Here is a 17,356-nt window from a genome sequence, read left to right on the forward strand (position 1 = left end):
AAGGAGAAAAGCGCTGACGCTTGGCTTATGCTGATGAACTTGCAGCCCCAAATCAAAGACATATAATCCACCCAAACTAAGACCTCCCACCGGGACTTTCAACAGGGAGGTAGGGGGTCAAACACAAGAACCACAATATAACTTGCCTTGTAGAAGGGAGAAAAAGGCATCTTGTTAAGACTATTAATTCTGACAAAGTCAGAGACATAATAGGGAAAAGGTGAGAATCTAGCCCTCTTCTAGGAACACCTGGTAGAAGCCCTTAGAAAGTATACCAACCTTAATCCCAGTACTTCCCAAAGGGCAAATCCTGGTAAGTACACATTTTATCATTCAATCTAGGAGCAAATTACAGAAGACGGCTGTGGGACCTTAATACCCCATGAATCAGCTCATAGACTTGGCCTTTGGAGTATTTAACAATAGAGTTGAGGAAGGAAAAAGGGTTCAGGGATAAATATGAAATGCACAGTTATTGCCCTAGCTCCTATACCACCTCAGGGTTATCACCCTCCCCGCCCCCGCCTCATGAAGTCCCATGGCAAGAGTAGGATCTAGAAAATCTGGATGGGAGCCACTGCCCTGCCGAGAAGAGGCCTGTTTTAAAAGCAGCCAGGAGGGCCACTGAAAGGACGAATGTCCCATACATGGGAAAAGTCCACTGGGACCTTGCCTGATATGCAAATGAGAGGGCCACTGGAAGCAGGACTACCCCAGTCCTAAAGGGGACTTGAGGCCTCCAAACTGATGATGGTTTAACAGATGGGGGAACTTACATGTCTGAGAGGCAGAGAACGAGGGCAGGACGTAGCAACAGCCTTCACTCCTGGGTGGAAGAATGTTGACCAGATATAGGGGGAAATGACGTCAGGTTAGCTCATTGGTTACCAGGGAAACTAACAGGAGGGCACACCCCTCACACACTTGATAAGCTACAGTGGTGGCTGATGTTAAACCAATCATTTGCTGAGGCCCAGGAGCAAATACTAGGAAGGTCAGTCAGGTCAGTAGCGTGTAGGTGAAGCAAGTGCTGGTTGAGCAGAAGATGTACAGAGAACGAGAGAACACCATCTTGGGTGACCTGGTCATGCAGCAAGGTTGTGGAAGAATTGGAAACTTTGTTCCTTACTGGTGAAAATCGAAAAGGGTGCAGCTGCTGTGGAAAACAGTTGGCAGTTTCCTCAAAAATTAATCATAGAATACCATATTATCCAACAATTCTGCTTCTAGTTATATCCCCAAATGAACTGCAAGAAGGTGTTCATCAGCTACTTGGGTAACAATTTCCATGGCAGTGTTATTCACAATGGCCAGAAAATGGAAAAAACATAAATGTCCATCAGCAGATGCATGGATAAACTAAATGTGGTGTATGCGCACAATGGAATATTATCCAGTCTTAAAAAGGAATGAAATTGCAATTTATACTAAAATATAGATGAACCTTGAAAATATGCTAAGTGAAATAAAGACACAAAGGCTACCTATTGTACGATTCTATTTATATGAAACTAGACTTTATTAAAGAAAAGAATGTGTCAAGAGAATTTTTTAATAGGAATTAATGGGCAAGATGTGATTTTTAATATTGCTCTAGAGAATAATTTTTTTTAATCTTCAAATTTGCTCTAGTCTTAATTTTAACCAGCCCAACCTACTGCAGCACTTGAATTTCTAGTAGTTTACTGTCATTTGAATACATTTTTTAAGACGGGATTTATAATTCTTTTACAATTTTCCAGTAGTTAAAACAGGGAATTTACAATTCCTTAGACTCAGATTTCTCAGATGGTATCTTAGTTTCATATACACATCCCTGCTCCTCTATAGCACCCTAATTAATTGCACTTGGTTTTCTCCATTTGTTTATAATTGAAAAGGTCTGGAAATTGGATCACCCAAAACATGTTTACAAATATTTTAACTGCTCATCTCTTTTGTTTTCTTTTCTATCCGCACTTTTAATCAGGCTATCCCATTGTACTACTTAAGGATAAATGCTCAATTCCCATCACCTTTTGAAAACACCAAGGACTAAACCCACAGTTTGTATATGATTCAGGATGTTTACATATGCTTCTTTTCCCCCTTGACTGTCTTATAGCATTTGTATTAGAAGGTTGGTATATAAATATAGACCTCTATTTAACAAAATGTATTTTGCAGTATGTTAGTGGATATTTCTTGAAAAAGTTATTCTTTGGTCAAATGTGTTGAGAAGTAATTAAAATACTTAATTAAAATGGATATTTCTTTGCAAGATTATAATGCAAATTCTATCAGATGAAGAATTTTGTCTTTGTTCTCTGTTGTGTCCCCAGTGCCTGACACTTAGGAGCCATTGAATGAATATTTGTTGAGTGAGTGAATAGCTTTTCAGAGCCTTTAACAGCCTCATGCCCATTCAGTTTCCAAGAAAAGAATGTTGTACATAGGAGTTCCCGTCGTGGCGCAGTGGTTAACGAATCCGACTAGGAACCATGAGGTTGCGGGTTCGGTCCCTGCCCTTGCTCAGTGGGTTAACGATCTGGCGTTGCCATGAGCTGTGGTGTAGGTTGCAGACGCGGCTCAGATCCTGCATTGCTGTGGCTCTGGCATAGGCTGGTGGCTACAGCTCCGATTGGACCCCTAGCCTGGGAACCTCCATATGCCGCGGGAGCGGCCCAAGAAATGCCAAAAAAACCAAAAAAAAAAAAAAAAAAAAAAAAAAAAGAATGTTGTACATAGCTGCCCAAACATTTTTGGTTGTCAAACTCTCCTTTTTTTACCCCCAAAACACTTAGCAAAGCTGATGGTCCTTGGCACACATTTAGGAAAATACCATTGAAAGGCCTTCTAAATCAATCACTTGTGCCTCTGTTATAATTTTTTCTTTCTTTTTTTTTTTTTTTGTCTTTTGTCCTTTTAGGGCTGCACCCGTGGCATATGGAAGTTCCCAGGCTAGGGGTCTAATCTGAGCTGCAGCTACTGGCCTACACCAGAGCCACAGCAACACCAGATCCGAGCCTCGTCTGCGACCTACACCACAGCTCACGGCAATGCTGGACCCTTAGCCCACTGAGCGAGGCCAGGGATCAAACCTGCAACCTCATGGTTCCTAGTTGGATTCGTTTCTGCTGCGCCAGGATGGGAACTCCACTGTTGTAATTCTTATAAAATATTTTGATGGAGAAAAAATTTTAAATTTCTTAAATCATTAATATTTGTCTTTCCGACCAAATAAAATGAGAAGTCTAAAAGTATTTTGACGTGAAATATCACCTCTAGACCATATGATTTAGTTCAGTAGTTTGAAATTAGAACTTAGAAATATAAAAATCTGGATGAATCTGGGCTTCTAAAAGGATGTTGGCAAGGGAAATCACCTAGTGTATTAATGGCTTTCCAGAAACACCTGGTTAACAGAGCCATGCTCTCTAAGATGAGCCTGAGATTTTTATGCTCACTACCGGCCCCACCCCCACCCCACAACCTAACACAGTTTTCTGTGGCACCCCCTCTCTCTTTTCTTTTTAATAACTTTATCTGTATATAATTCACATGCTATAAAACTCACTCATTTAAAGTATGCAGCTCTGTAGTTTTTATTGCATTCACAGAATTCTGCAACCATCACCAAAATCTCATTTTACAACAGTTTCATCTCACCAAAACAAAACCACCAGGCCTGTTGGCAATTACTCTCCCCTTTCCTCAGCCGATGGCAATCACAAATCTACTTCTTTCACCATGGATTTGCCTACTCCGGACATTTCATTGTGAAAGATAACACGAGGGGAAGCATTTAAAATAGAACCGGAGGAACAATTCCAGAAGAACTGCCTTGTTTATCCTGTTTTCTGAAACTTCGAACTAGGCCAAACCTACAATGTTCCAAGAAATCATCAAGAGGAGTTCCCGTCGTGGCGCAGTGCTTAACGAATCCGACTAGGAACCATGAGGTTGCAGGTTCGATCCCTGCCCCTGCTCAGTGGGTTAACGATCCGGCATTGCCGTGAGCTATGGTGTAGGTCGCAGACGCAGCTCGGATCCCACGTTGCTGTGGCTCTGGCATAGGCCCGTGGCTACAGCTCCGATTAGACCCCTAGCCTGGGAACCTCCATATGCCACAGGAGTGGCCCAAAGAAATAGCAAAAAGACAAAAAAAAAAAAAAAAAAAAAAAAAGAAATCAACAAGAACAAGAATATCCCATTGAAAGGACCTTGTGATCGCTTCACCTGACCAATCAATGAAGTAGGAATCTAGCTCATCTTCATCCTTTACCAATGAAGACGTCACCTGATCAATTACCTCATCTTGTACCAGTTAACTTTTTTTAAAAACAACCTATCTTCCTCTCTTTCCCCTGAGCCCCTCTCCTGTAATCAGAATACTATTTGGGTTTCTATCTAAATCTGTTTGCCCTGAATTGCAATTCTTTGATCCCAAATAAAACACTTTACCTCTTGAATTTGATTCTTGTTTTTCACAGGCTAACATCATATAAATGGTATTTCACAATATGTCTTTTGTGATTAGCTCTTTTACTTAGGGTTTATTCACTTTATAACATGCATTAATATTTCTTTTTCTGACTGAATAATATTCCATTGTATGGATATACCACATTTGTTTATCCATTCATTAGTTAATGAACATTTGAAGTTCTTTTTCACTTTTGGGCTATTATGAGCATCCATGAACACATTTTTGAGGACATATGCCCTCAGTTCTCTTGGGTATATATTCACATATATAAAAGAATAAAACTGCTAAATCATATTGTAACTCTGATTAATAATGTGAGGAATTACCAAATTGTTTTCCAAAGTGAGTTCACCATTTTACATTCCTATAAGCAGTATATGAAAGTTCTAATTTCTCCATCCTTGTCAATGCTTGTTATTGTTTCTTTTTAAATTTTACCATCCTAATAGGTGTGAAGTGATTATAATTTTGATTAACTGTTTACATATTGAGTAATGTCAAGCATCTTTTTATATGCTTGTTGGCTCTTAGTTTTTATTGAAGATATGTCTATCCAAATCCTTTGGGGGTTTTTTGGTTTCTTTGGTTTTTTTTTTTTTTTTCCGCTTTTTAGGGCTGCATCTGTGGCATATGAAAGTCCCTGGCCAGGGGTCAAATCAGAGCTGTAGCTGCCAGCATACACCACAGCTACACAGGATCTAAGCGGTAGCTTTGACCTACACCACAGCTCACAGCAACATCAGATCCTTAACCCACTGTGTGAGGTCAGGAATCAAACCTGCATCCTCATGGATTCTAGTTGGTCTTGTTACCACTGAGCCACAATGGGAACTTCCCTTTGCTGTTTTTTAATTGGCTTGTCATTTTATTACTACATTGTAAGTTTTACTAAAAATATATTCTGGACACAAATCTTTTAACAGATATGATTTACAAATATTTTCCTTCAGTCTGTGGTCAGTCTTTATTCTCTTAATAGTGTCCTTTGAAATAAATGTTTTTAGTGAAATCCCATTTATCCCTTTTTTTTTTTTTTTTTTTGTAACTTCTGCTTTTGGTGTCATATCTAAAAAAGTGTTTTCTAACCACAGGTCACAGAATTTACTCCTAAATTTTCTTCTATGAGCTTTATAGTTTTTAGCTCATATTTAAGTCTATGATCCATTTTGAGTTCATTTTTTATACAATGTGAGGTGGGGGTCAAACTTTATAGTATTCCATGTGGATATTTAATGTCCCAGTACCATTTGTTGAAAAGATTATATTTTCCTACTGAATTATTTTGGCACCTTTATTAAAAATCAATTGACCATAAATATGAGTTAATACCTGGACTTAATATCAATTATATTCTACTGATCTATATTTCTATTCTTATGCTAGTATCACATTATCTTGATTATTATAACTTTATAGTCAATTTCAAAATAGAGAAGTTTGAATTTTCCAAATTTGTTCTATTCTTCCAAGTTTCTTTTGGCAGTTTTGTTGTCTTTTATGTCAATAAAATAGTAGTATAAGCTTGCTAATTTCTGCAAAGATTAATCCGGGATTTTGATCAGGATTGTAACGAATCTATGGATCAGTACAGAGTACTGCCATTACAACACCATTAACTCTTCCAATGCATGAACGTAGGATATATTTCCATTTACTTAAATCATTGCTCTTTCAATAGTGTTTTGTAGTTTTCAGTGTACAAGTCTTGCACTTTCTTTTCTTTTTTCTTTATTTATGGCTGCACCCATGGCATATGGAAGTTCCTCGGCCAGGGATTGAATCCGAGCTACAGCTGTCATCTTCATTGCAGCTGTGGCAAAGCCAGATCCTTTAACCCACTGCATTAGGCCAGGGATTGAACCCATGCCTCCACAGTGAGATGAACCACTGCAGTCAGATTCTTAATCCATTGCACCAAAGCAGGAACTCCATCTCGCACTGCTTTTGTTAAATTTATTCCTAAATATTTTACTCTTTGTGATGTCTTTCTGATGGATTAACGATTTTATCATTATAAAATGTCTTTTTTTTTGGTAACAATTTTTGTCTTAAATCTTATTTGTCTGATTGTTATATAGTCGTCCTAGCTCTCTTTAGGTAATTCTTTGTATGTTGTTTTCCATTTTTTTACTTCAACATATTTTTCTTTGAATCTAAAGCATATTTCTTGTAGACAACATATAAATGGCTTATGTTTTCTTAAATATTGTGCCAACCTATGCCATTTGACTGGAGTGTTACTCTACTTAATTTATTGTAATTACTGATAAGGTAGGATTTATGTCTGCCATTTTGTGATTTGTTTTTAACATGTAATATCTTATTGTTTCACAACACCTCTGTTACTGCCTTCTATTGTGTTAAATACATATCTTCTATTATATCAACTTATTCTCTTGTTCTTTCTGTGATTATATTTTTGTTATTTTAATAGTGGGTTCTCTAGGAATTAAAATTAGCATTTTAATTTAAAACAATCTAGTTCAAGCTAATATTAACTTTATTTCAGTAATATATAAAAATCTTTGTTCCAATATACCTCTGCTCCTTCCCACTATCTTTACTATTATTTTCACACAAACTATATATGTACACATTTCAAGCACAACAGTTTTACATATTTTGCCTTATGCAGCTGTCTCTTAAATCATGCAAAAGAAGAGCTAGAAAAAAAAATGTACTGTCTTTTATATTTTGCTATGTACTTACCTTTTCCAGTGCTCTTTATTTCTTGTGTAGGTTTGAGTTACCAGCTAGTGTCCTTTTATTTCAGCCTGAAGGGCTTCATTTATTATCATTAGTTATTATTATTATTTGCTTTTTAGGGCCACACCCATGGCATATGGAAGTTCCCAGGCTAGGGGTCAAATCAGAGCTAAAGCTGCCAGCCTATGCCAGAGCCACAGCAACACAGGATCTGAGCCACATCTGTGACCTACACCACAGCTCACAGCAATGTCAGACCCTTAACCCACTGAGCAAGGTCAGGGATTGAATCTGCATCCTCATGGATCCTTGTTGGGTTCATTAACCACTAAGCCACAATGGGAACTCCTAGTATTTCTTATTAAATAACTCTGCTAGTGACAAATTGTCTCAGTTTGTTTATCTGAAAACATCTTAATTTCTCCATTTTTGAAGGTCAGTTTTGCTAGATATAGAACTTCTGGTTGAAAGTCTCTTTCTTTCAGTACTTTGAATATGTCATCTCACTCTCTTCTGGCTTCCATTGTTTCTGATGAGGATCCTGTGTATGTGATGAGTCACCTCCCTTGCTGCTTTCAAGATTCTTTGTCTTTGGCTTTCTACAGTTTCATTATGATGTGTCTTTGCATCGATCACTTAGAGTTTATCTCACAGTTTACTGAGCTTCTAGGATGTGTAGATGAATGCTTTTCATCAAATTTGGGGAATTTGGAGCCATTATTTCTTCAAATATTCTTTCTGCCCCTTTATCTCTTCTCTTCGTCTGAGATAATTCATTTTACAGATGTTCATATGACTGTATCCGCAGGTCTCTGAGGTGCTATTCGTTTTTATTCTCCTTCTTCCTCTTCTCCTCCTCCTTCTTCTTCTTCTTCTTCTGTTCCTAGGACTAGATAATTTCAATTCGCCTATCTTCAAGTAGACTGATTCTTTCTTCTGCAAACTCAAATTGGTTTTTAGCACCTCTGGTACATTTTTCTTATTTTAGTAATTATGCTTCTCAACTCCAGAATGTTTAATGAATTTTTTAAAAAGCATTTCCTTCTTTTTATCAATATTCTCTAATGGGTATCATTGCCATGCTTTCCCTGAATTCTTTTGTTATTTTAACATATTTATAATAGTTGGTCTAAAGTCTTTGGCTACAAATTCACCATCCTCTCAGGAACATTTTCCTTGGCTTCTTTTTTCCTGTGTATATGTCATATTTTTATTTTTTCTTTGGTACTTTAGATAGTATGTTGCATATTATAACAACTATGGTATCAGGTCACCTCCCCTCCAAAATTTCTTATTGTTGTTGGTATTCTGCAATATGTGGCCAGTGAGTTTTCTACTCGGCTTTTGTAAGAGTTCCTATTTTTATTTATTTTTATTTTTTATCTTTTTGTATTTTTAGGGCCACACCAACAGTATATGGAGGTTACCAGGCTAGGGGTGTAGCTGCCAACCTACACCATAGCCACAGCAATGTGGGATCCAAGCCATTTCTGCAACCTATACCACAGCTCACAGCAATGCTGGATCCTTAACCCACTGAGCAAGGCCAGGGATCGAACCTGTGTCCTCATGGATACTAGTCAGGTTCATTTCCATTGAGCCATGACCAGGACAAAATCTTAAAGAAAGAGTTTTTAGATGCTAGTCAGGTTCGTTAACAGCTCAGCTATGACAGGAACTCCTTATTTTTATTTGTTTCTAGGAGTAATCCTTGAGTCAGTATTATTTAGTGGACAGCTAATGATCTACCAGATTTCCTTAAATGCTTTGTCTACATGTCTTTTACCCTTTGCCAAAGGGATCAAAGGCATGCCTTTGTACTTTAGGCAATTTACAAAGCAGTCTTAGCTTTAATTTCCTGCTTGTGCAGACCTTCATTGTCACCCCACAAGGACTGGAATGGCCTTCCCCTTTCCCAAGACAAGTCCTGCACACACACAGTGCCTTCTAGATCCCCAGAATATCTCAGAGCTTTTTGAAGTTCCCTAGTTGTAGTTACCTAGCTCCAGGACTTCCTTTAAAATATTTGGTCATACTCTTTTTTGCCTCAGCTAAAATCTCAGTCTTGTGATACCTATGATGTTGCCAGCAGATTAATTTTATTTTGGGTGGTATCCTATGAATAGAGCTTTTAGTTGTTGTTGAGCTATCTCTGAGTCAAAACAAAGAGCTACAACACGCTGGAAATGAAGTTTTCCAGGTAGCTGCAAATACAGACAAAATATCTAATGTACGATATAGATGGGACGTACAATCAAGTACCAGAAGTGCTCAGGCCTCTCTATTGGCAAGACTGCTGGCTTTTCATGAATTATCAGACTACCAGGCTGAAGTGGAAAGGGGAATGGGAATATCCCATATTAAAGTGACATAGATAACACTATCTTACAGAGGTTTAGTTTATCTTGTGTAGAAATTTTTCAGTTTGTTCTATGGTTTTGGTTAATTTCTAAAGTTCTAAAATGATTTATTTTAGTTGTTTCACCAGTATTTTCTGTTTTTGTGAGAAAAGAGTTTCACTGACTGTTTCACTCTGCCATTCCAGAACCCTTCTCTATTTTAAGTGTTACTTTTTTTAATCATGGCTGTACCATTTTAATTAGAATGATATGTGGTGGTTTAAACCAGTGTTCCTTTGTCCTATATCAAGAGCCAGACCTAGCCAACTGAGAGCTTGGTGTTTCTTCTCAAATTATCGTTTATCCCACAATATGGAAATATGTCTTCTTCTAGTAAGAAGAACGAGAATATTATTCAAGAGACGTGTATGCTAGAAGAAATAAATCAGTTGCCCTGTAGATCGTAGGAAAGAAAAGAGAATTGATTAAGTACTATGGAGAGATCTTTTATTTCTTCATTTTCCCTACTCAGGATGAACCCCAACAAAAGGGACCCCGTGGAAAGATCCATGTGCCTGAAGATCTTGGGGGAGGATGCCCAGAAAATTTTCTTTCCTTTTTCCCCAAGGCTTGTGCATGGTACTCAAACATGTGACCAGATGTTGAGGTGTTGATAGGAGCATTATACTGGCTAAGATTTAGGGTCTGAATGAAGTGGTTAACACATTTAAAATGTCATGTAAATGCCCTAAACTGTGAAATTATAGTCACATTTGCCTGCATGTCCTCCAAAAGATCAAACAAAACCAGCTATACCTGAAAGTTCACCCGTTCAGGGAGTGTACCTGAGTGGCTACCCCATGACAGGGTCCAGAAGAGAGCAATAAGGTTCTAGAGAATGAGTTCCAATCATTCGTCTTCCCTGTTGCCATGAGGTGATCCTTGAAAAGCAAGGGAGGGAGGCTAGAGTGGAGATGGGGAGAGGAACGCTGAAAACTGTTTATCTAAATAAGACTGAGTCACTGCTCAAACTAGAGTGTGATGCAAGAGATAGGAAATTGAAAGTCTCTGCCATTCCCTTCCAAGGGAAAGTGAGATTGTAAAGAAGATCATAAATATGGGTTGTATGTAACTGAAAATGTATAATTGAATCACTTTGCTGTTTAGCAGAAATTAACACAACATTGTAAATCAACTACACTTCAATAACTTTTTTTAAAAAAAATCAGACATGTAATAGAAAATAAAGAAGCTAATTTTTTGTGTGTGTGCACCTAAGTATAGTGCAAGTTCACTTGTGATCCAATTGCATTGTCTCACTTTTACCCAGTCAGACAGAAGTATGGGGCTCTCCCTTATAGTTGAACATGGGTTCAGCTGTTCTCAGAGGTGCTCTCCTCTCCTTTCTCTTTTCCTCTCTGGTACACCCCACAGAAGTGCTAGGGCTATGGTCAACCTGACAGGAGGAAACTTCTGTGCTTTTTCTCACCACTAGGAATCTCCATGCAACGTCAACCAACCATGTTTTCATTACAATAGAGGACTCTGATGCCTTTGTTTCCTCTGACTTGAATGCCCTCTACCTTTTCCCTTTCTCCATATGACTGACTACCTGTCCTGAATAAATCAGCTTGAATATCTGTCTCCTATTCCCCATTCTGAGTCAAAGACCAGTTCTCTGGCTCCCACTTTGTACTTTTTATTCACTCAAATTACTGAGCAGCTACCATAGGTCTAGTACTATATAAAACCCAACCCTTAAAGTTGAAGAGCTTATAATTCTATGGGGAAGATAAATACACTGAAATACCATGTGAGTATTTTAAGAAAAAAAAAGTGTGGGAGCAGAATAGACAAAAGCCTAACTTCCCTGAGAAATCAAGGTAGATTTCATAGTGAAGAATATGTTTTATTTGAATCTCAAAGAATGAGTCAAATTCTGCAAAAGCATAGGTGACATTGTTGGGAGGATGGTAGGTGAACAGCATAGGAAAAGCCGGGAAAGATAATTCAGCTTTACATGTTTAACATTTATTATTCCATCCAAGGGTTCAAAGGACAGATATAGGTTGACTAAAAGTATTAATTATATTTACTGTGTGGAATCTGAGGGATACTTAAATTATAACCTTATTCCTAGACCTGAGATTTCAGCGTCAACTTAATTTCTAAGTGAAACTACAGACTTAATTGTTACATTTAGATTGACAATCGTTTTCATTCACACATACCTCATAAAGTAGGAAAGGATTTTTAGTGTCATCTCTTCCAATTTGCTGACAATGTGGAATCCTTCCTGGAGTATCCATGTCAGGAGTTTATCCCATAGTCTGGCCCATATTCTGGCCATGTCTCCTCTTGAGTTAAATGCTAAAGAGAGAGTTCCTGTCGTGGCGCAGCGGAAACAAATCTGACTAGGAACCATGAGGTTGTAGTTTTGACCCCTGGCCTCGCTCAGTGGGTTAAGGATCTGGCGTTGACATGTGCTGTGGTGTAGGTCACAGACGCGGCTCGGATCTGGTGTTGCTGTGGCTGTGGCGTAGGCGGGCAGCTGTAGCTCTGATTATACCCTTAGCCTGGGAACCTCTATATGCCACAGGTGTGGCCCTAAAAAGACAAAAGACAAAAAAAAAAAAAAGCTAAAGAGGACATGTACTGCTTGTTACTAAATGTTCTCTCTACTTAAAACCTTAATCTCTACAAAGATGATGTCAGAAGCATAATCTGGATTTCCTAATACCTGCTCTGGCTTGAGGAAATGAATCACAGGAAAGAGAAAAATTATGATTTTCAGTGTGTGAAACTCTTGAATATTTATGTGCACTACACCAGAATAACGACTTGCACTCTCTTTATATAGACTATACTTGGTTCTTCCTCTTTCTCAGGTTGAGTAAATCTCTGCCTCTTGCATGGCTTTGATATGTCTGTCATTCAATTCATCAATAAATATTCACTGAGTATCTATAATGACACCTTAACTGTAAATACAAAACATAGATGATAGCAATAAAGAGTATAGACATCAGAAAGTCTATTTGAACAGATAAAGATGCCTATAGTGAGGGAAAAATATATAAACAATACAAAAGACTACCATAAATGTAACTTTATAAAATATAATACTTTATTTGAGATGCTATGGGTGACTAAAGGACAAATGAATGCTAAAGAAAATAGGTGCTTTAAGATCAGAAATAAAGGAAGTTATCAGAGGCCTATATGAGGTCCGAAGAAATAGCACAGAGGTGAGGTGGGGCTTAGGGATTGTGGCTTGAACTGAGAACAGGTGAATAGGGGGGAGAGAAATAGAACATGATTAGGAAATGGCATGGGGAGGGCTTTCAGGAAGTCAGCAATGTTCTGGTTTTTTAAGTCAAGTGGTAATTATATTTATGTTCATGTGTTTTATGAAGTTTTCTGTATGTGTTAAATTCTACAATAAAATTGTTTAGAGAAGAGACTGATGGATAGAAAAAGCTCTATTTATTAAGAATAAAGTGCTTCTGGAGTTCCCGTCGTGGCGCATTGGTTAACGAATCCGACTAGGAACCATGAGGTTGCGGGTTCGATCCCTGCCCTTGCTCAGTGGGTTAACGATCCAGCGTTGCCATGAGCTGTGGTGTAGGTCGCAGACGTGGCTCAGATCCCGCGTTGCTGTGGCTCTGGCATAGGCCGGTGGCTACAGCTCCGATTAGACCCCTAGCCTGGGAACCTCCATATGCCGCGGGAGCAGCCCAAGAAATAGCAAAAAAAGACAAAAAAAAAAAAAAAAAAAAGAATAAAGTGCTCCTAAAGCCTCCACTATGACACTGGGAAGTCAGGGTTGAGTAAGACATAGTCATGGCCCTCAGGAAGCTCCCATTCTGTACACAGGAAGGAAAGGTGGTAACTGGAGGTGAGTTCGGAAGAGTAGACGGGAACAAGATGGGAACAAGGTGAGTTCAGAAAAGTAGACGGGAAAGCACTTCAGATGTCTCCAGTAAGTAACCGAGAACAACAAAACGATTTTATCTGCAGATTTACATAATGAGATTTTCATTATAGAAAGCTAACTCTGGTCATGATACACAATATGGACTGGGGAAAGGAGATAAAACTCAGGGCCACTATCTCTGATAAAGTCATATTGTTTTAACTTTCTCAGATACATCTTTTCCTCCCCTAACAGTTCTGAACTTCTGAACAGTTGTGTCATAACCTTATAGTTGCCAGAATAATATATACAGTCCTTGTGAGTAAACATGATAAATACAATTTAGATGCTTTAATTCTTTCTGTTAGAGTGGAAAGAAGAAAATAGAACTATTAGTTGAATAAATGAATGGACAAATGAATTATCTTAATATCTTGAGCTTTCTAAAACCTACTGAGTTGTGTCCAATTTTATCAACATCATCTGGTTAGCTCCTAAATTTTCATTTTCTCCTGATTGCATTTATCCCATCTCCATCTCCTTAAATCCCCTTTACCATACCAGGAAAATTTAAAAGAACTACTCATTGCAAATAAGCCCCCAATTGAAATATATATACATATATCATTTTAAAATTTATATTTGTATTAGCATATTTAAATATACACTTATATTTAAATATTTTGCAAATATAAATATATTAATATAAATTTAATATATATAAATATATTAATATGTGATATATGAATATGAACTTTAATATACTTATATATTAACATATATTTGTGTTGGTAAATATATTTAAATATAACATAAGTTTAAAGGGGGCCATAGCTCTAAGAATAATATATACAATCCTTGTGGGCATTTGTGAGTGCTTGTTTGTAAGACTGCAAGATTTTATTGAAGGGTGACTGCCCAGAACCCAGATTTTAGAAACTATTGAGGGGAAAGAATGAGAAGAAGGGCCAAGGACCAGCAGTCACGTTATTGGTGTTAGCAGTTCCTCAAACTTGCATCATGTCTGTAGAATAATATGAGCTATTTTTAGAATTGTGTTTCCTATGTTTTGACAAGAACCCTTCCCTTTTTTATCAAGGTTTTTTTTTTTTTGTTTTTTTTAGGTCAATGCTTCTGAGTGGAAAATGCCCTAGAGCAGTAAGAGGAGGAAGTAAGCTCCAGAAAACTTCAGTGATGAGAACAGAAGTTCCAGTTTTTACAGGAATCTTGTTCGGTTGTGTGCATGTGTGTGCATGCGTTTTTGAGGCTGAAGTGGAAAAAAGAGAGGGTGGAGTGCAGAGGACTTTATCCTCCTCTGCTAATTCTCAATACAGTCATTTAGGGGAAAATTTCTGGAAGGACCTCAGAAAACATGGAAGGTCAGACACAAGCTGAGGCCCAATTTGAAAAGCCACATAAGACCTCTTTGCCTTAAACCAGCAAGAAAGTAAAGGTCAGCTAATGGTTAGGTTTGAAAAGCTCTATCCAGTCAACTATACTCCAATAAAATTTTAAAAATAGAAATTAATTAATAAAAAGCAAAACTAACAATGACAACCAAAAAGTAAGTCTCTATCCACCTTAGACCCTGGACTTTATGATGGAAATCACTAGGCCTTTATCTGGAAAGAAGTACCCTAAGAAAACTGTATTTTAATTTAGGGTGAGTATATGTTCTCTGATTCAGCCTCAGATTTTACACTTGACCAGCAGATGATAACAGGAAACAGAGCTGAAAAGCTTGACCAGTTCAGACCACCAACTGAGGCAGCAGCCATCAGCTATTGGGGAAATATGTCCTTCTAGATCTCAGGGCTGGAGTTCTCTGAGACTTATCTTTGAGCACGAAATTATAGTTCATTTATTACTGATGGGAATTCAAAATGGTACAACCACTTTGGAAGATAGTTTGGCAATTTCTTCCAAAATTAAACATACTCTTGTCATATAACCTAGCAGTGGCCCGCCCTGGTGTTTACTTGTCAGAACTGAAAACATCTATCCACATAAAAACCTACACATACATATTTGTACCAGCTATCTTCATGACCGCAAAAATTTGGAAGCAAACAAGATGTCTTTCAGGAGAATGGATAAACTGTGGTACATTTAGACAATGGACTATTATTTAGTACTAACAAGAAAAGAGCTATCAAGCCATGAAAAGACACTGAGGAAACTTAAGCTGCACACTGTATGATCCCACCCGTGTAACATTTTGGAACAGTCAAAACTATAGAAACAGTAAACAGATCAGCGGTTGCCAGGGGCTAGTGAGGAGGGAGGGATAAACAGGTTGAGCACACAGCATTTTAGGGCAGTGAAACTACTCTGTATATTTCAGACATGACAACGAAGGATACATAAAATACACAACCCCAAGAGCAAACTCTAATATATATTATGATTTGGGGGATGATTATGATGTATCAATGTAAGTTCATCAACTATAACAAATGTATCATTCTGGTAGAGGGAAGGCTATGCATATACAGGGGTAGGGAGAATATAGGAGTATATAGAAATCTCCTTCCAATTATGCTACTAAGCTAAAACTGTTCTAAAACTATTTTTTTAAAAATCTAGACAAAACGGAAAACAAATAACAAAAAAACAACAAATTTTGATCATCCATGCCAGACAGAAGATTGAATTATCTTTCTATTCTCTCTCTAGAGTATTACCAATAATACCAGCGAGAGATGATAGAACAGGGATACCATCAATGTGATGGTACTAGGAGGTGAGGTCCTGGGAGATGATTCCTCACATGAATGGGATTAATGCCCTAACAAACGAAACCTCAGAAGGCTCCCTCACCCCTTCTGCCAGTGAGGACTCAGTGAGAAGACACCTGTCTGTGAACCAGAAGTCCACACCAGACACTGAATCTGCCAGTGTCTCAGTCTTGAACTTCCCAGCCTTCCAGAACTATGAGAAATAAATTTCTGTTGTTTATAAGCCACCAGTCTAATATGGTTTTCTGTTATAGGAGTCTGAACAGACTAAGGCAGAAATCCGGGGGCGGGGAGGGGGGGATAAAATAAAATCGAAACACAGTTTCTCACCCCCTCCTACAAGTTTCTGTATAATAATTAATAGTTTTTGAGTGGTCACTGTGTTCCATATACTAGTGTACCTGCTTTATATAGATTATCTCATGCAATCCTCTTTATCCCCATTTCAGAGACAGGGAAGAAAGAGGGTAAAAAACATGCTGGAAGACACACAGATAGTATTGATGGAGTCAGGATTTGAACCTAGGTGTCCGGTTCTTTAAAATACACTCTTAAGCACTGGGCCTCACTGTCTTCCTGGATGGAAAGAAAAAGCTGTACCATAGTCCCATTTACTAGTCCTGCAATCCTTGGTATTTAATCTCCATCCTCATTTGTAAAATAGAGGAAAAAATATATCTCTCTCCTAGGGTTCTCTTCTAAGAACTGGAGGAAATAAGATGTGAAAAATGCCTAGAGCAATGATAGCATAGTTAAGTATTCAGTAAGTGTTGGTTCCTCCCTTCCCTCTTTCCTTCTGTTGGGCTGCATCCTGCAGGCCTTGTAGACCTACACCTGCCCAGCTTTAAGGCTGAAGATAAAGCCCAGAGTCAGCAACAGAGACATCAGTGCTCAATGGATGGAGGAGCTTACCTGTCTGAAGCAAGGTCCTGGAGTGACGCCTCACTGTGTGTGGTGGATGGTGGGTGGAACATGGCAGCCGTCTTCACTCCTGGGGTAATTGCTGCTTAGAGGGAGAATTGATGTCAGCTTGGCTCATTGGTTACTAGGGAAACTAGCAGAGGGGCACGCCCCTCACCTGCCCCTGTGATAAGAATTATCACTAGCTGTGGCCTGGGACAGGTACGGAGGAAGCTCAGTCAGGTGAGGAGGGTGTTGTGAAACAGGCACTGGTCAAGCAGAGCACGTA

The 17,356-nt window shown here is 38.3% G+C and overlaps 1 long non-coding RNA gene across 1 annotated transcript in view; it reads right to left on the minus strand.

The window, feature by feature from the left end:
- LOC146400120 (uncharacterized) overlaps positions 1 to 856 on the minus strand; it is a 42,181-nt gene extending 41,325 nt beyond the window's left edge. The window contains exon 1 of the long non-coding RNA XR_014816256.1: positions 777 to 856. This is a non-coding gene — a long non-coding RNA (uncharacterized LOC146400120). The remainder of the gene's footprint in view (positions 1 to 776) is intronic.
- Positions 857 to 17,356: the final 16,500 nt, after the last annotated feature.

The sequence above is a fragment of the Sus scrofa genome, chromosome 9, assembly GCF_054392235.1.
Source record: "Sus scrofa isolate SSC_HxYL_T2T_F1_AM1 chromosome 9, Sscrofa_HxYL_maternal_Yorkshire_Landrace_v2.0, whole genome shotgun sequence".
In the NCBI taxonomy this organism is placed as follows: domain Eukaryota; kingdom Metazoa; phylum Chordata; class Mammalia; order Artiodactyla; family Suidae; genus Sus; species Sus scrofa.